Below are 20,216 nucleotides of genomic sequence, written 5' to 3' on the forward strand. Positions count from 1 at the left end.
GAAAAGTTTTTTCTTCTCTCTCTCTTTTGCATGGTTTGTAACAATGGCTCACGCTTCCCCCCACTGTAATTGCTGCAGTGAATATAACTATCTGCATACAGATCTAGGATTTGGCTGTGTCACAATCCCTCACCTTGGGGGAGAGAAGCACTCCCTCCTCCTCCTCCTCCTGCTCTACCCTAGCCTGTCTGACAGGAGCTGGGCTCGCAGGACACACCTCTCCTGCCTGCAAGCCGTGTGCGTCTACCTGTTCAGCTTCCACTGTAGGGCATTCCTACTACTGTATCAGGCGTAACTCCATTCACTAGAGACATGGAGCACTGGACTTTCCGGCATCTTAGGGGAGTCAGACACCCCCAATTTTTTACAGCCAAGGCCTAATCGATCCTCGAAGGAGCCTATCCCCCCTTTAAGGTAAGTGACAAACCATCTTTGTATTTGCAGAAAGTAAACCTTGCTTGTTTTGGGTAGGAAAGAGTTAGCTCGAGTACATGTGGCCAACGATACAAAAGCCTTAAAACAGGAACTCGGGTCAAAAAAGTAAAAAAAGAGTGTTGCGAAACAAAGAGATAACAAAAGAGAAGCTTAAAACAATGGGACAAAGCCAGAAGGCATAAGGGAGAGAAGAGTAGGAAAAAGAGGAGAAATAAATTGGTCATTATTGGAGCTGGTGGGAGTCCTGCTGCGGTGGAGGATGCCTGTCCTTGAAATGCAAAAACACTCAAAAGGAACTCGAGCAAAGACTTTAATGATTTCATTACACATAACACTGGCATTGTTAGGGGCTGTGGAAAGTCTTAGCTCCAGGCTTAAGCACCCGACAAAGATTGAGAAGCTCTTCGTGGAGATTGAGGTAGAAGAAGAGGTCTTCTTCTGGTTGGCGTGTATAGCTCAGGATTGACTTTGACAGAAGACCATCTGGCCTCACAACATGGCTGATCCTCACCTTCAATTTTCCACGTGAATAAAGTTTGTCTTTCGATGAACCTTAGTAAATATTAATTAGGAATATAGGAACTGACCAAACCGGCTAGAAGCGTTCTGGATCCAAGTAGTCATTGTATTGCGACTTTTGCTTGGGCTGAGGAACATGTCTCGGAGCTGATAAACAAGGTAGGAATGTCTGAGAATGTCCTTCATGGTTTGGATAATGGTTATGAGATATGGTTGCGGCATGTGGAAAAAATGTGGCTGGGTAGAACCTTAGGATATGGTTGATCATGGGTGGTTGCAATGGTAGATCAAAAATGGAGGAGATGTTATTGGATGAATGGATTTCTGGCCACTGGTTATTCACTCAGGTCGAAAATTTACCTCTCTTCTCTTGATCTATGGGGCATTGGACTCAATCGGCATGTTATCTCCTATCTATGGATAGGAGATATCATTTCACATTGGGAATACCCCTTAAAGTGGTTGCTTTGGTGTAAGTTTTAGGTGGTTGCAATGGTCGGTCAAAGATGAAGAAGATGTGAGTCTGTAGGTGATTGTTCTGATAGATGTAAGTCTTAGGTGGTTGTGATGGTCGGTCAAAGATGGAGAAGATGTGAGTCTTACGGTGATTGTTCTGATAGATGTAAGTCTTAGGTGATTGCGATGGTTGGTCAAAGATGGAGAAGATGTGAGTCTTACGGTGATTGTTCTGATCGATGTAAGTCTTAGTTGGTTGCGATGGTCGGTCAAAGATGAAGAAGATGTGAGTCTTACAGTGATTGTTCTGATAGATGTAAGTCTTAGTTGGTTGCGATGGTCGGTCAAAGATGGAGAAGATGTGAGTCTTACGGTTAGTGTTCTGATAGATGTAAGTCTTATGTGGTTGTGATGGTCGGTCAAAGATGGAGAAGATGTGAGTCTGTAGGTGATAGTTCTGATAGATGTAAGTCTTAGGTGGTTGCGATGGTCGGTCAAAGATGGAGAAGTGACATTTAAGGTTCTTATTCTATTATTTCCAAGCTGAAAAAAATTTGATCAAAATTTTGAACTCATTCCTCAAACATTGTCTGAGACACCAGGATATGAAATGGACCACACTCAGCCAGGTTCCAGACTAAGAACATGATGATGTTCTAACCAGGTGTTAGAAAAATGTTAATGGTGCATTAGTGACATCTGGACGGCTGTAGTATATGTGTCTCTTTGTAGAGGAAGATGGGTAAGGAGCCAATGTACATCATCAATCTCAACTAAAGTGATTATTAGGTGAAATTTTACAATAAACAATAATTTTAGCCTACCAATTCTGGTCTAAATTTTTGTGGTTGCAATTTTTTTTTCTTGAAAGAATGCTCCCAAAAACGTATCCAGAAATATTGTTCATCCTACAGTATATATGGTTAGAATGAAAGACTTTTTTAACCGATATGGACTAAAATGTGTAGGTTTGCATCCATCCAAATGGTTTTTCATGAGACGATCGTTGGTTTAAAAGTTGTTTAACCATCAACCTACTTTGATCCAATGTGTACGGCGGCCCTTAGATTCCAGAACCTATGTTAGGGTTCTATGGTCACCAAAGAGGAAACAGATGCTATTGGACTTTCAATAACCTGTGGTACCATGATAACCTAAATTTGTAGAACTTTGTTTGTTTTTCAGTTTAGATATTATGTCACAGTAGGTCATGGCTTCTTATTTTGTACCCTAAGGGTTTATGCACGTAGAAGCTTTGCAGGTACCTGTAGTAATATAGGGCTATGGCACATATGGAGGCACATAGAAGTTATGGCATGTTCTTTCATATAACTTTGTGTGCAGGTGTTTTCCAACCACAGATGCAGCACATGGGTCCTTAAGGGACTGTGTCTGCTGCTAAAGTCCTGCACTGTATATGGGCTAAATGAAATACACAGTACAACTCTAGTCAGTGTAATGGACAGTACAATTGTACTCAACAAAATGCACAGTATGCGATGAAATACACAGTACAGCTTTCCTTGATACAGTACAAGGTATAAAGTATACAGTACAAGGTATAAAGTATACAGTATAATGGGCGATCAGCAAGTTTCTGTTCTGTGTGAGATGAGATTTGATTTTCCCTTTTGTCCATTCACTTGCCATGTTTTCGCACAGTACTACTTCTCTTGATGGATATGTAAGCCATTGTTCTCTGCTTTTGTTACTAAGCAGAAGTGAATGTACTATGGGGTCAGCGTTGAATGCAGGAGATGTTTGCAATGCCCTATGTTAATGGACGCGTCAATCAACAAGTGTTCTATGCCTATAGCTTGCCACACTTGCATGACGGTGTCTGTACAATGCTGCAGAATTGATCGGTACATTGGATATAATTCACATTCAGGATGCCTTTCTATGGGATCTGATATTCATCTATAGTTCTCTATGACTTATGTCTGTGGTTATTGTTATGTATAACTCCCCACTGTACATGCTGCCCTATATCTGGGTATCTTAATTGCTTCGCAGTCTAGGTATTCTATGTGAATATAGAGAATATTCCTATGGGAGCACAAACATAGCACCAATATATCACTCCAAAGTTTGGTCTGCTATATCTGTGTGCTCTCTATTTTATCAGTGTGTAGTTATCACCACTGTACAAGGTGCCCTATACACACCACTGTATAAAGTACTCTATACAAACCACTGTATAAGGTACCCTATACACACTGCTGTATAAGGTGCCCCATACACACCACTGTACAAGGTGCCCCATACACACCACTGTACAAGGTGCCCCATACTCACTACTGTACAAGGTGCTCCATACACACCACTGTACAAGGTGCTCCATACACACCACTGTACAAGGTGCTCCATACACACCACTGTACAAGGTGCCCCATACACACCACTGTACAAGGTGCCCCATACACACCACTGTACAAGGTGCCCCATACACACCACTGTACAAGGTGCCCCATACACACCACTGTACAAGGTGCTCCATACACACCACTGTACAAGGTGCCCCATACACACCACTGTACACAAGGTGCCCCATACACACCACTGTACAAGGTGCTCCATACACACCACTGTACAAGGTGCCCCATACACACCACTGTACACAAGGTGCCCCATACACACCACTGTACAAGGTGCTCCATACACACCACTGTACAAGGTGCTCCATACACACCACTGTACAAGGTGCCCCATACACACCACTGTACAAGGTGCTCCATACACACCACTGTACAAGGTGCTCCATACACATCACTGTACAAGGTGCCCCATACACACCACTGTAAAAGGTGCCCCATACACACCACTGTACACAAGGTGCTCCATACACACCGCTGTACAAGGTGCCCCATACTCACTACTGTACAAGGTGCCCCATACACACCACTGTACAAGGTGCTCCATACACACCACTGTACAAGGTGCCCCATACACACCACTGTACAAGGTGCCCCATACACACCACTGTACAAGGTGCCCCATACACACCACTGTACAAGGTGCTCCATACACACCACTGTACAAGGTGCCCCATACTCACTACTGTAAAAGGTGCTCCATACACACCACTGTACAAGGTGCCCCATACACACCACTGTACAAGGTGCCCCATACACACCACTGTACACAAGGTGCCCCATACACACCACTGTACAAGGTGCCCCATACACACCACTGTACAAGGTGCTCCATACACACCACTGTACACAAGGTGCCCCATACTCACTACTGTACAAGGTGCCCCATACACACCACTGTACAAGGTGCCCCATACACACCACTGTACACAAGGTGCCCCATACACACCACTGTACAAGGTGCTCCATACACACCACTGTACAAGGTGCTCCATACACACCACTGTACAAGGTGCTCCATACACACCACTGTACAAGGTGCCCCATACACACCACTGTACACAAGGTGCCCCATACACACCACTGTACAAGGTGCTCCATACACACCACTGTACAAGGTGCTCCATACACACCACTGTACAAGGTGCTCCATACACACCACTGTACAAGGTGCTCCATACACACCACTGTACAAGGTGCTCCATACACACCACTGTACAAGGTGCTCCATACACACCACTGTACAAGGTGCTCCATACACACCACTGTACAAGGTGCCCCATACACACCACTGTACACAAGGTGCCCCATACACACCACTGTACACAAGGTGCCCCATACACACCACTGTACAAGGTGCTCCATACACACCACTGTACAAGGTGCTCCATACACACCACTGTACAAGGTGCCCCATACACACCACTGTACACAAGGTACCCCATACACACCACTGTACAAGGTGCTCCATACACACCACTGTACAAGGTGCTCCATACACACCACTGTACAAGGTGCTCCATACACACCACTGTACAAGGTGCTCCATACACACCACTGTACAAGGTGCTCCATACACACCACTGTACAAGGTGCCCCATACACACCACTGTACACAAGGTGCCCCATACACACCACTGTACAAGGTGCTCCATACACACCACTGTACAAGGTGCTCCATACACACCACTATACAAGGTGCTCCATACACACCACTGTACAAGGTGCTCCATACACACCACTGTACAAGGTGCCCCATACACACCACTGTACACAAGGTGCCCCATACACACCACTGTACAAGGTGCTCCATACACACTACTGTACAAGGTGCTCCATACACATCATTGTACAAGATGCCCCATACACACCGCTGTACAAGGTGCTCCATACACACTGCTGTACAAGGTGCTCCATACACACTGCTGTACAAGGTGCTCCATACACACTGCTGTACAAGGTGCTCCATACACACTGCTGTACAAGGTGCTCCATACACACCACTGTACAAGGTGCTCCATACACACCACTGTACAAGGTGCCCCATACTCACTACTGTACAAGGTGCTCCATACACACCACTGTACAAGGTACTCCATACTCACTACTGTACTACTGTACAAGGTGCTCCATACTCACTACTGTACAAGGTGCTCCATACACATCATTGTACAAGATGCCGCATACACACCACTGTACAAGGTGCCCCATACACACCACTGTACAAGGTGCTCCATACACACTGCTGTACAAGGTGCTCCATACACACTGCTGTACAAGGTGCTCCATACACACCATTCATTAAAATGTCATTACTCTCCCTAACCTGTTAATAGTAGCTTCCCATCCCCCGCCATGACAAAAGGGTGTTGACAATAAGTAGTAGGGGGTGTGAATGTGGTCAATGGAAAACCAAAGTATACTCAGGGAGAGAGGGAAAAGGAAACCTTGAGCTGCGGAGCACGTGGGGGGAGGGCAAGGTATAGGACTTAATGCCTGGCCGCATGTGTTAGACTAAGGCTGAACTCCTACCCCTGACTATGTCAATAGGACCCTACAGATAATTGCCTCATGATGAATTGCTTTGTCTCTCAGTTCACTAGTGAACACTGCACTTATCGGCTGGGGACAACTCCGCGGACACGCTGCTGGTGCAAGCTATTGCTTTCTAGTCAATAAATAAATACTACGAAGGATATGGGAACCCAGACAGCATGCATGGCTTTTGTTATCCCGGAAACTTATAGGCGCATGGATTTATAGTCACACTAGCCCAGCTAATAAGAGGTGTCCAATTGCACTTCCCTTCATGATTGTGTTTTCCCAGGTAATATGGATGTCTCTGGTTGATGTAAGAAAATATTTTACACTGGTAGAAGTTTTGGCCAGGGGAATTGGTAGAGGCGGCCAAAGACCTTGAATTTTTGTCAGCAGATCCCATTGATTCCAATGGGTTTGGCCAACAAGTCAACACCCAAGACGGATCAGGTATCTATCGGCTGGTGCGTTAAGGTTCCCATACAAAGCTGGCGGTTTTGTTTGGGGGATAGATAAGCCATAGTCAGAATGCTTTGGTCGCAGCTTACCCCTTCCCACAGAGAACATGGAAACGCTCGGCCAGGACGCACAGACACCAGACTAGAGAGATAACTGGCAGCTGGACGGTCGTTTGGCCATCAGTTATTGAAGGTGTATGGCATCTCAAGGACTAGGCCGATTGAATTATTATCTTTCTGATATAAGGGAGTTTGACATCATCTTTATACATATATCGAGGCGGGCGATCACTGATCCAACAGCTATTTGAGGTCAGAAGAGATAGCCATCAGCAGAGCAGGCATTCGGCCAACAACTATTGAAAGTGTATGAGCACTTAAAGTGTCACTGTCATAACTTTCATGACCTGGGAGACACGGGACTTCCTGTGTTTAGACTCTTTGGAAAAAAAAAACAGGATGTGCCGTGTTTTTCATGATAACTAAAAAAAAAGAATTTCAAGCTTGCTTTATTTCACATCCACTGTTGATTTAGATTTTGAAAGTTATAAGGGTTGCCCATCTTTTAACAAAAACTTTAACTGGTTGACCTACTTTCTTAAAAGAAATAATTCTATTATATGGCTAATTGTACGTGCGGCCTGGGCATGTGATTTATCATGCCTTGTAAAGACAATGTAAACAGGCACCAATCTTGCTGATCGCGTAATATACCATGTTTTCCTGAAAATAAGACACCCTCCGAAAAATAAGGCATAGTGTAGGATTTACATGATAGTTTAAAATAAGACATCCCCTCGAAAATAAGGCATCCCCCAAAAGTAAGGCACCCACCGCCACCATGTTGCTACCCTCTGTAACCCCCACCCTCCACCACCAGCCCCTTGTGGTCCTTCACCGCTGATGCCTCAGGCATACCACTGGTCTATGGCTCCCACATCCTGCCACACGCCCGAGGTAATGTCCTTCAACCCAGTGAGATGATGCCTATGTGGTGCACTCTGTGAGGGGAGTGTTGGCCAAACTGCCAACTGGCTCACCATTGATTGTGTATGGGGGTCTCCCAGCTTTCCTCTGACAGCAGATTGGGCATGTTGGATTTCAGCTGGCCGTCCTTTTATTCTTGGGTAGATAAGACTACTCTGGTATCTACTTACTCCACCACCTTTTCCCTTATTTAGAACACTTGTTGAGCCAAGCATGCATTTTGTGTGAGATCAGAAGAGATGGCTGTCAGCCTTTAACTCCAGTGAACCCAAGAAAATCTTGACTGGTCCAAATTATACAAATTTTATAGAGTTTATACCTAAATTGAGCCAATGGCGAGTGTCCTGGGAAATGTATACTCCACAATCACAATTATTTTATGCTAAAATATATGTTTTTTTAGTGAAGTTGCCCTTTGAGGTCAGTCTACGTGGCTCACAAGTTCTGTCATTTTTGTGACTTCTATATAGTCAAGTCCCTAGGACAGCTCCAAGATGTCAGTGATTAATGGGGTCTTTGAAATGTTTGTCTTTGTTATCCGTTGGGCCTGGCGCATGGGTTCTAACAAGCAAACCATGCCCCTATACCTAAATGGTGCATGTCATTGAGCCATCGCAGTACATTGACAAGACCTAATCCCCCGCTGTGCTATTTCATGGAAACACTGTCTCTGCAGGTAGCAACAAAGCTCACAACCATTAGCCCAAGATAATTTATTACTTTAAGTAGCTCAAAGAGCATATTTCTCTAAAAATAGAAAAGTTTTGAAAGTTTTTTTTGTTAGTGACAACGAATATAGCCTTCAGTACATCTCCCACAGGGCTTGTCTATCAGCGTTTTCAAGGGCGGATTCACTAAATACTAAATTGTGTGATCCTATTGTCCAAATCATGTGCAGGTGTTCATGGGTCATCTTCTGCCAGTCTTTTGTAGCCTATTACTGTGGGCCCATTGGAGATCTTCCAGTACTCTGTTGGGTTTATAAATCTTTGTCTCATAGCCATTTATATTGGCAAATCCCATTAATTTCATACAACTAGTCAACATCCAGTGAAACAACCTCTTGTCTCTCGACAATCACCCTTGAGGGGCGCAAGGACTCGATTTTTGTCTTTACACGATAAGTGGCATCAAAGGAAGTCTGGCACTTACAATACATATATCATAGAGACATGTCAAGCGTTCACCCCGATCATTGGCTAGAAAGACCCTAGAGAAGGCTTGTCCTTTGGGATCTATTATTGTGAGCCCACTTGAGATCTTCTAGTGCTCTGGTGGGTCTGCCCTATCTTCATCCTTATAACATTACCCCTAAGGACTATAAGACAGTCACACGTTAACAGAGTCTATTGAACAGCTGGGGTATCATGCGGGGAGGGCAGTACATGTCACTGCTAGATCCTACCCACAGCCTATTTCAATAGACAGCCATCGGCTGAGATGAAATTGAAAAAAAGAGCTGTTTTTAAAATTGAGGCCGGGTTCACACACTGTAAGACACCAGCCTTTCTGTGACCCGGCCGGTGTCTATGAAGATCATCCCGGCTGGTACAGCAGTACCGGCTGGATGAACTTCAATTCTATTTAATTTGGATGCCAAGCCGCACTCTACATTGTGTGAAAAGTCAGTGGTGTGCGGCTGCTATTCAATGAATAGCCGCCACACAAAACTGACATGTCAGGTTTTTTTGTGGCCGCTAGAGATCCCGGCCGGAGTGTAAACTATGTGTATACACTCCGGACGGGATTCCCTCTGACTGCAGTGCAACGTGAAATTTCTATTAATCACGGCTATTGTTACAACAGCCGTGATTAATAGAAATTTTACGTTGTGTGAACTTCGCCTTAGGGTGGGTTTCATGTTTACGGCGTTGTGGTAAACCTGACAAGTTATCTATATTCCTCAAGTCAGTCCAATCACAATGATAGACAATATATATAACCTTTTTTTTTTTACTGCTTTTAAAAAAAATAAAACTTTATAATAAATGAACATGCTTAAGATTGCTCTATTCTGACCAATTTATTTTTTGGCCTATCGGGCTGTGTGAGGGCTCATTGCTTGCGCCATAATCATTTTTTACTTTTTTTTCCTTTCTTTATCAGTACCTCACTTTTGACTTTTTGATCACTTTTAATTCAATTATATATATATATATATATATATATATATATATATATATATAAATATATATTTATATTGTTTTTAACATTCTTTTAATTAAAAAATAGGAAAGGGGGGATTTAAGCTTTTATTATGGGATGGATTTATTTATATATATATATATAGTATTACTTTTCATTTTTTATTACAATTTTGTAGTCCTGCTGAAGGCAGTCTGTATGGGCAAGCCAGGACAGCATTGGAGGCTTTGCAGGTGTCCTGGGCTGTGATTATGAAGGATTAGCTTCCTGTGATCACATTGGGGGAGATTTATCAAACATGGTGTAAAGTGAAACTGGCTCAGTTGCCCCTAGCAACCAATCAGATTCCACTTTGGAGAATGAAAGGTGGAATTTGATTGGTTGCTAGGGGCAGTTTCACTTTACACCATCTCCCCCATTGTGACTACCAATTGTTTAATACTTGTCACTAGGCCTCTTTACCCGATTGGCGTGCAGTGGCTCCTGCTACCAGAACATTAGGTAATTATGGATACGACCACACTGGGTGAGTTCCATGTATAGGTCCTATTCGGATCCAATAGGGCTCGTGAACAGAACTTACGTAGTGTGGTTGTATCCCTAGTTACCCGATATTACGACAGCAACGAGTGACTGCACGCCAATCGGGTGAAGCTTCCTAGTGACAGATATACTTTAAACATTAATTTAAAAACCATAATTTTAGAAATATTTACCCAAAATAAGGCTTAATGTGTTTCCAAACATATCTTGACTGTCATTTGGGCGATCTGCCTGCACCTGTACAGTAATGTATCCTGTGTCATTTCCATATCAGGTCTTGATATTCTCTATGTAAACAGATCATTAGCACCGTTCTACTATGATCAGAACGCGGAAAGCGCTTGATCTTAAGAAAACTGCGTCTGATGATGTTATGACTTTCAGAAATTTCAAAGCCGAGCTAAAGGTTGCTTCCCCTCCAATTGATTCTCCCAAATGTGAGGTGACACATGAGTCATGATCCCCGCACCTTTGAAATTACGCCATAATTTGCGTTCGCAGCCTGTGATCTGTAGCGTTTCTCTGGTTCTCTCATCTAATGTGACAAAATGTTTGTTTTTTCTTGTCATCATCGCAGTCATCAGATGCACCACTTCAATGGGGAACATCTTACACTACAAAGTGTTCGGCTCTACGACTATATGCAGATGCAAAGCCTAGATAGATTGATTCTGGGCGCTTAGATATGTTTAGTTGTCTGTCTGTGATATGGACAGAAAATTCACCACTAAGATATTATCTATTGGGTTTAGATTACAATATGGACTGGGAATATTTGACTGTTCTACACCATACGTCATTCGTTGAAACAAGGGTCAAATATGTGATAGGGGTAAATCGTGACAGGAAATTATTGTTCAACCCCTTTGTTCTAAAAGAGATAAGCCGCAGCCAGAGCTGCCATCCCCATAGAGGACACAGGAAGGCTCAGTTGTGTCCACACAGGAGAGATAACTAAGGGCCCGAAATATTGTTTGGACGTCAGTTATTGAAGTTGTATGGTTCCCTTAAAGGGAATCTGTAAGTAGGTTTATATTTCTTTAAATGAGGGGAGAATAAACTAGTGACAGAAATTCTAAACAGATCGGTGTATTACTTACATCATTCTGTTCAGCCGTTCTCCTAATATGCAGGATAATAGGATTCTTGCCACACTCCTCCCCGACTTCCAGCTTCTGATTGACAGCTGACTGCCTATACACAGCATGGATAGGTAACTGCCAATCAACAGCTGGTGGGTGGAGTTTTCTGCTTCTCATGAATATCCAGGACTACTGGGCTCATGCACATAATGGAAAGGACTACTTATAGACCATGTTATTCAGGAGGATATCTCTGGATCAGCTGGAGAGAACAATGTAAGTGATACATCATTCTGTTCAGCTTCTCTGTCACTAGTTTATGCTACCCTGAGAATAACACAGCCAAAAGCTACTGACAGAGTATCTTTAAGATATCTAGCAACTTCCTCATCTCCTACTGTAAAGGCCCCCCAGGAAAGTTGGCTTAGATTTCGGCAAGACTGGGCAACTCTTCACTGACACATGATGTCAGAGGAAAGAAGGATCAAATATAATGATCTAGATCTTTCTCTAGTCCTCGAGATAAGCCGCTGCCACTAATTTTTCTTCTAGAAGGCTGTATGCAATGATTCTGGATGCATAAGACATGCATGGAAGTACAGTATTGGCCCATAGCCATACGTGACAAAGAAGTCTATATGAATGAGCCTTTACGATTGGAAGATATAGAATACCTAAAATGTTGCCTAAATATTGTATATAGTAATGGAGTTCTCTAAAGGAATAGGCAACCTTGGAGTCAGTTTCCTCTGTTGGTCGCCAAAGAAGGTTACGCTTTGATGCACATTTGGGGCCTAAGGTTGAACATTACTTAAAGTGACACCGTCACCCCCTTGGTGCATTCTGACATCTCTACACAGGTGTAAAGGGTAAATTTTGTGTTTTTCATATCTTATTTCATATCATACGTCATGGTGCTTGTTCAAGTAAAAAGTGTCCTTTTATCAACTGCAGATTGTATTAAGTGGGCGTGGCCTCGCGGCACTAGCGCCACATAACCCCGCCCACAACGACACGGTTGGCCCCGCCCCCTTGACGCCCATTGGTTGTCCAACGTAAAGGGGGTGGAGTCTAGACCTTTCGGCCAGCCTGTTCCAATGGCCGGCGAGGGGGCGGGGCCAATTGTGCCGTTGTGGGCGGGGTTATGTGGCGCTAGTGCCGCGAGGCCACGCCCACTTAATACAATCTGCAGATGATAAAAGGACACTTTTTTTTGTATGAAAAACACTAAATTTACCCTTTACACCTGTGTAGAGATGTCAAAATGAACAAAGGGGGTGACAGTGTCACTTTAAGAATATGTGGTCATTCGTCCAGTTTTTAATCTCCTTATTATAGTACTTTAGATGTCCCCCACCCAACATAAAATGTCATTCTGCACGCCCTAAGGGCCATGATTGTCCGTACGCCGGAATGGAGCTCTATCCTGCCCTCCTGGTCATATTTACAACTACCCGAATGAGGAAAACATTATCAAAGGGAGGAGATCAAAGGGAGAAGGGAACACCAAATCCTCTAGCAGGAGATAAGGAGAGCCCGGGCAGAGCTCACTTAGCAAAGTCAGGTCTGGCTGAGGCTGTTTCATGACCTTTGCTTGATCATGAAGAAAGATTGCAATGCAAGAGCGAATAATTCAATCAATATCTCCGCACAGATCCGGCATACTGATGCTGTTCTTTAGGAACGCCGCTATGATGTTATGGCATGACATAATACTAATACTAACACCATATCCTACTGAGAAAGCAGAAGGCTATATAAATAATACTGTAATGACATGGGGGCCATAGGCCTTTAGGCTAAAATAGGCCCAGTTATTTAGGGTATTTGGGAACCTTAAAGGAAAACTCTAGGCATAATGTTAAAAAAAAATCACAGAGGGCAAGGGGTGATGGGAACATAACAATAGGGCATACTTACCTGTCCCAGTTCCCCCACATCCATAGTGCTACCACTCACTATCAGCCTCCAGTCTCCTGGTTTCCTGGCTTCCTGTGTCACCCCGACCCGGCAGGAACTACCAACCCAGCCAGTGTCTCGTCCCAGTCAGTGACTGACTTAATTTCAGAGCCAGGTTGTGATGTCACAGGAGTGGATGATCTAGGAGACCTATGACGGTGAAGTTGTGTTTGCAGGGGCACAGGGATAGGTAAGTATCCCTTAAATTATTATGTAACCACCACCATCTGCCCTCTGTGATTTTTTACATTATGTCCAGACTTTAAAGGGGTTATCCAGCGTGGGGGCACTTTTTTGGGGGGACCGGGGAGGAGGTGGCTGAAATAAAAGACGTCCACTTACCTCGCGGGGGTGAAGGAGGAGGGATCCGTTTGAAGTCCGCTCGGATCCCACCTCCTTCACTGAGTGGCTGAGCGGCCCTGAGACGTAGCGTCTCGGGCGGCGTGAGACACCAGGAAGCGGCCGGGAACCGGGCACCGGAGCGCCGTGATGCGGGACCCGCCGCTGGAACCGGAGAGGTAAGTGGACGTCTTTTATTTCAGCCACCTCCTCCCCAGTCCCCCCAAAAAAGTGCCCCCACGCTGGATAACCCCTTTAAGGTTCTCCAAAGGCATAAATTGAGATTCCTTTGTGAAATCTACAGTAACCCTTGATCTATCGTATATTTTTATTAGTACATGTCTCCTTGTGTAAGGCAGAGGAACCTTTTGAGGCCATCGAGTATCACCACCATCTCCGCTCCCCAGATGTTGGGATAATATGGGTTCTACATAAATGAAATGATACCGTCACCATCCTGCCTGCTATGCCTCTAGTGGCACTGGACGGATTGACATCAGGCGTATACCCATTGAGCATGCTTGGCACAAACAACTTTTTTTTCTGATTGCCGATTCCTGTGGCAACAAGACTTTAAAAGATTTCAACTTTCCTAATCTGTATGCTTGGGAATCAGCACAGGCCTCTGCCTGTTAATGAAAACCTGCCAAAAATATTATTTAATAAAGAAAGGGCACAACATATTGTGCCACTGGGTATACACTCAACGCAACAGCGACACGTGCAGAACATCCACTATAACAACAAAACAGTCAAAGCAATAGAGCACTGTTGAGCATTAGTAAAACTAATTCCTTCTCCTGAATACAGCGCCCCCTTCTCACTATAGGTTGTTTGCAGTATTGTTACTCATCCCCATTCAATGGAGCCAAGCTGCAATACCAGACACAATCTATAGACAGGTGCGGAGGCAGGGTTAAAACTAGTGGGTGCTAAGGTAGCAGTTGCTCCAGGGCCCTGATTCCAAAGGGGTGGGCCCTGTTACAATTTCTACATTGTGCCCCAAAAGCTACAACTCTGCTATTTCAACTCAGTTTTCGTCACATGAATGGGGGTGATTTTCAAAAGTAGACATGCCCATAGGTACTGTATTTGTAGGACAGACTCTATATAATCCCGGGTAACCCTTTAAAGCTCAAAAAGAAGGATGGTAGCTTGGCAGCATTACTGCAGGGACCTATCTAGTCTAGTGCATTATCTGCAGGGACCTGTCTAGTCTATTGCTGTATGGGGTTCGTGCAAGGAATGAAATCCTATTCCAGATTCCATCTTGACATATTTTTGAAGGATAAGATTGCCCTCGACCCCTCTAACTGTGATAGATTGGGTCGGATATCTGTACATCACATCGCAAGAGTACACGAAGAGTGATCTCACGTGTTCTAGTCCAAACATTTCCATCTCCTTTTTATGACAGAAGAAGAAGGACACACTGGAAATGAGGAGAACATGTAGGATAGGAAGTTTAACAAGTTATAACCTTAACTAACAGTAAACTTCCTGCAGAGAACCGTAAGTATTATTGAGTATGAACCATGACTTTAGATGGACGAACTCCACGCTCAGACGTTAATCTAAAGTATATGGGGCTCTCTCAAACAACCACTGACAGATGATGTCGGTGGTGATAGCGGTCAGCTGTGATGGAAAGACACGATCGACCCCTCAGGCGCAAAAACGGCGTCTACCCTCATTGGATGGCTGAACCACATGACCTCGAATCTTAAATACTTTGCTCCCGCCTCTCGACCGCAGATGCGCTTTCAACCTAGCCAGGGAAAGATCTTGCAGCAGGGAGAGATAGGTTTTAGTAGCGTTTTGGTTAGGCAGGATTACTACAGAACCCAAAAGTCCTTTTCAGGGCTAAGATCCAGCGAAAAAGTCATCTCTGAATCAAAAGCCCTTCTCAGTGCTAAGAAATAGATGATAACAACAGCAGGTGTATTAATTCCAGTACCCTGTGTGTACAAGTGACTTATAGTGTCCCTGTTTAACACCACTAAGGGCACATAAACCTTATAACCTATTGTGACAGTTGCCCACTAAGGGCACATTATACATATTGTTCCAGTAGCCCAGTAAAAGGCACGTGATACATACTGTTCCAGTAGCCCAGTAAAAGGCACATGATACATATTGTTCCAGTAGCCCAATAAAAGGCACGTCATACATACTGTTCCAGTAACGTTCGTACAGCATGATGCATGATACACGCGAATAACATGACGCTCTACAGATGCACATTGGAATCATGTATGTAACGCTGTGCAAGAAATATGAAGGGAATGTGTGAACATTGCCATAAACGTTCGTAAAGCGTTCGCAAATATTTTTCCTTCGCAACTGCGGAGAGTGCCATTATACTGCTATTTTGGGGTGTTGGGTGCACCCAGGCATGCTCCCCCTAATGTCCCAGTGTTATTCTGGAGGTGTTGGCATCGTTTAGGGAGGTTTCATGGGGGACTTGGTGACCTCCAAGTGGTCGAATTTGGATTTCCAAGTGCCGCAATTTTTTTCCCATAGACTATAATGGGATCGAATATTCGTTCGAATAGTCGAATCTCTGTGCCTATTCAATTCGAATTCTCGAAAGTCGAATATTTCACTACTTGCTCATCTCTAGTCATCATATGTGGATCGTAACGGCAATAAAGACTTGTCAGATCACCCGACTTATGGAATTCTAGAAATTCTGATGTTTTAGGATAGATATGATCAAGTGGACCAGGAAGGAGGGCTATAAGACATCAAAGGGATTAGAAAAAAAAATGGCTGCTGTCCTCTCTACATCTGTCCACATGTATCGTATCGCCACTCTTCACTTATTCACCTACTATATCAGACACTACCCATAGACGGGAGTGGTGCTGGTTCTGGATGAAAGCAGCCATGATACTTAAAAATCCTGAACAACCCTCTAAACCATTGTAATGTTACACTTTTTTTTTTTTCGATAATTTTTTATTGTTTTTTTTTTTGAACAAATACACAAAATAAAACCATTTCCAGTACGTAATGTTGCACATTTGAAGTCTAGTAGTACAAAGAACACAAGGACAGCAATGTCAGATGACTAAAAACATTCTGAGACAAGACTTAAAGAGCAAATCCAGCAAAAAAAGTTGTTTTGTTTTGTTTTTCCAAATCAACTGGTGTCAGAAAGTGCCAGAGTTTTGTAATTTACTTCTATTAAAAAATCTCAAGTACTTCCAGTACTTATCAGCTGCTGTATGTCATAGACGTAGACATAGATATGTAGGACATACAGCAGCTGATAAGTACTGGAAGACTGGAGATTTTTTTTAATAGACGTAAATTACAAATCTCTGGCACTTTCTGACACCAGTTCATTAGAAAGGAAAAAAAAGTTGTCGGAGTTGCCCTTTAGGGTGCCTTCACACGTAGCGGATTTTCCGCTGCGGTTCCACAGCAGATCTGCAGCGGATTTGACTAAATGAATGAACACAGCATTAAATCCGCACTGTCAAATCTGCTGATTCTGCGGATCCGCAGCGGATTTAATGGTGCGGATTTGATGCTGTGTTCATTAATTTAGTCAAATCCGCTGCGGATCCGCTGCGGAAAATCCGCTACATGTAAAGGCACCCTTAAAGGGGTTATCCAGTGCTCTTGTCTCCAGCTTGGGCGGGGTTCTGCCGCTCAGTTGCATTGAAGCAAATGGAGCTTAATTGCAAACCGCCCCTGAACATGGAGACAAGAGTCGTGTTGTCTCTAAAAGAAAGTGGTCATGTTTTTGTAGCACTGGATAACCCCTTTAAGACCCCTAACTCCACCTTGAAAATACCCAAAATCTTTTCAATTTTTATCAATTTTCTAATGTTTTCATCTTCCCAACCGGTCCGAAATCCCACCACGTATTGATACTGTAGATTCAACGGATTTAATAAGCATTTGCAAGCTTCCTATATCCGCCGTAGCTATAATCTAACCTTTACATCACCCACCATGTAGTTAGAGGGTCACGATTACTGAGCATGTAGAAGTAACTCATTCCAACACGTGCCATCAGTGAACCAGCTCATTCTGACAAGAACATCAAAGTAACCTGTTTTTCCGTAAGTTCTCCTCCCCGGCGACCCCCCCCCCCCCCCTTCTCTTGTCCTATAATAAAGATTTGGCTGTGCCTCCTATTCCTCGGTGACCCCAGGCAGAATGACTGCAATAAAAAGACTGTGTAACCAGAGAATTTGCTCCCAGCTCTGTGTCTCTGTGAGAGCGAGAGGCGTGTGCTTACAGGTCTTACTGGGAGAGCTTTGGGAAGCTTGTGGTTTTGGGCTGAGTGACATCTTCATAATGCTGGGTACAGGAGCAAGGAGACAGGGTCAAGCTGGCCTCATGTTCCAGAATACCTCGCCTTCTGTAGAGCGAACATGTACTAATCCTTTATTCTTCTATAGAGCACTCACTGGGTGTTAAGTGTTGTAAATGAGGATGTCACAGTCACACATCAAGCACGCCTAGGGAAAAAAAAAAACAGCGCAGAACAAAGTTATTAAGATGGGGTTTTTCTACTGATACTGTACCTGTAGCCATCTTGTGAAATGGAGCCCATATTTATTGGATTGCAAATTGCAGTTTTTGTTTTGCATAAATCGCGGTCGTTGTTGCAATTTGTAACAACGAACGTGATTATTGCAAAAGGTACGTTGTATTTGAACGAATGGAATCCCGGCCGGAGTGTATAATACACATAGTATAAGCTCTGGCCGGGATTCCAACCGGCCGCACGGAAAACCGACATGTCAGTTTTGTGCGGCGGCTATTCATTGAATAGCCGCCGCACAGACATGTCAGTTCGCACAATGGAGAACGTGGCTGCCTGCATCCCAATTCAACAGAAAGGAAGATCATCCGGCCAGTACTGCAGTACCGGCCAGGATGATCTTCTCTGACATCGGTCGTTCTGTGGCCGGGTCAGAGAACGGCCGGTGTCTTACATAGGGTGAACCCGGCCTAATAAGAGAAAAAAACAAAGTACATATCGAAGGTCTGAAGATTGTTAAGGTCCCTGTAAATCTTATACTTATAAGTATGGTACTAATGTGGCATCCATCAGGCCATGTTTCTGCAACTTCCATAAGCAGAGGACCATAAAGAAGCCCATTGGAGAATGCGGTCCTTGCTCACTGCATGTAATAGCACCGGCAGCGGGCAGGGGAACGAGGAGAAAGCGAGCACTGACCTGACAAATTGGCGCTCGCTTTCTCTCCACATCGCCCGTGTAATAGGGGCTTTACTAAAGGTAGCCATACACTTTCAATTACGTCCTACGGAATCACAGCTTAAAGTTTTTCTTTACATAGGAGTAAGATCCAGTTGGCCACCCAACCCTATATCTAAACAGTCTCACCAAAGTACAGTTGCTCCTTAAATGCTCCCATGCCCAGCTACACGCCTGATCACTACTTCCCATAGGAAAATTTGGTTTAAGAAGGGTAAAGGTCAATACTTGGCCCACATGGTGCCATTGACTTGATTTTAGATATTTTGTTCTTCTTGGGATGAAAAAGTTTTCTATGTAAAATTCTGATCAGTCATACCACGAGATCTCAGTGGGACTTCATCATTACGTGATGTCACTAAGAAGACATAGTGATCTCATTGGCCATATGTGCAGCGATGAGCACTAGCTGCTGTAACTAGCACTGACTCAGGAGCAGCACTCTTTTAGCTGTCAGTAACAGCTGGGTACAATTCCTCAGAGAAGATTCAATCTGTTCACTGTGAGATGTCGGAAAATCTTCTTACGATGAACAAAAGAAAAATGATGCTGAGGACACCTGCGGATGAGCAGGTGAAACATCTGCCCATGTGTGGTAGCCCAAGGCTATGCCATTCTCGACTGCTACTATCTTCAAATTTATTTCCCCTAAACGCCCAATCCCTGAAGAAATTGCTTTTATTGAATTCATATTGCAGTGAAACGCCACGTGTCGTGAGATTGCAGCTTGTTCAGCTCCTCAGGCCTTATACCTTCTTACCTTAGTAAAACCAAAGTCTTTATAGTGGTAGGTCTGTTGCGTCATTGCGACAAGGAAGAAACCTGACATAAGATAGTCTTCTCTAGTATCTCTTTCACCAATAACTTTACATTAGTAACCTGCACTGATATTTTGGTGAATTTTTTTGAAAGGATGACCCCTTCGAGAAGACCACACCAATCCGGACTTCTATTGATTTTCTTCATTGAGAAGACCACCACTGTAGAAGACCATTGCAGAACTCTACTTTAAGCGTAGCCTATTCGATAATGGGAACATGAGTTAAAATTAGACAATACATATGTAGTCTTACAATCAATTTCTATCAAACTTTACTCTACTATGTAAGCCATACTCAACTAGGCTCAGTATCCAAGG

The 20,216-nt window shown here is 43.8% G+C and overlaps 1 protein-coding gene across 2 annotated transcripts in view; it reads left to right on the top strand.

The window, feature by feature from the left end:
• Nucleotides 1-262: 262 nt before the first annotated feature.
• The window catches only part of FAT2 (FAT atypical cadherin 2), a 74,639-nt gene continuing 54,685 nt past the window's right edge, over nt 263-20,216 (top strand). The window contains exon 1 of one of the 2 annotated variants that reach the window (XM_069969106.1): nt 263-414. The gene's annotated coding sequence lies outside the window, so the exon portion shown is untranslated. Of the gene's footprint in view, nt 415-1,016; nt 1,114-20,216 lie in introns of those variants that run through there. The other variant, XM_069969107.1, reaches the window with a different exon arrangement.

The sequence above is a fragment of the Dendropsophus ebraccatus genome, chromosome 1, assembly GCF_027789765.1.
Source record: "Dendropsophus ebraccatus isolate aDenEbr1 chromosome 1, aDenEbr1.pat, whole genome shotgun sequence".
NCBI classification, from domain to species: domain Eukaryota; kingdom Metazoa; phylum Chordata; class Amphibia; order Anura; family Hylidae; genus Dendropsophus; species Dendropsophus ebraccatus.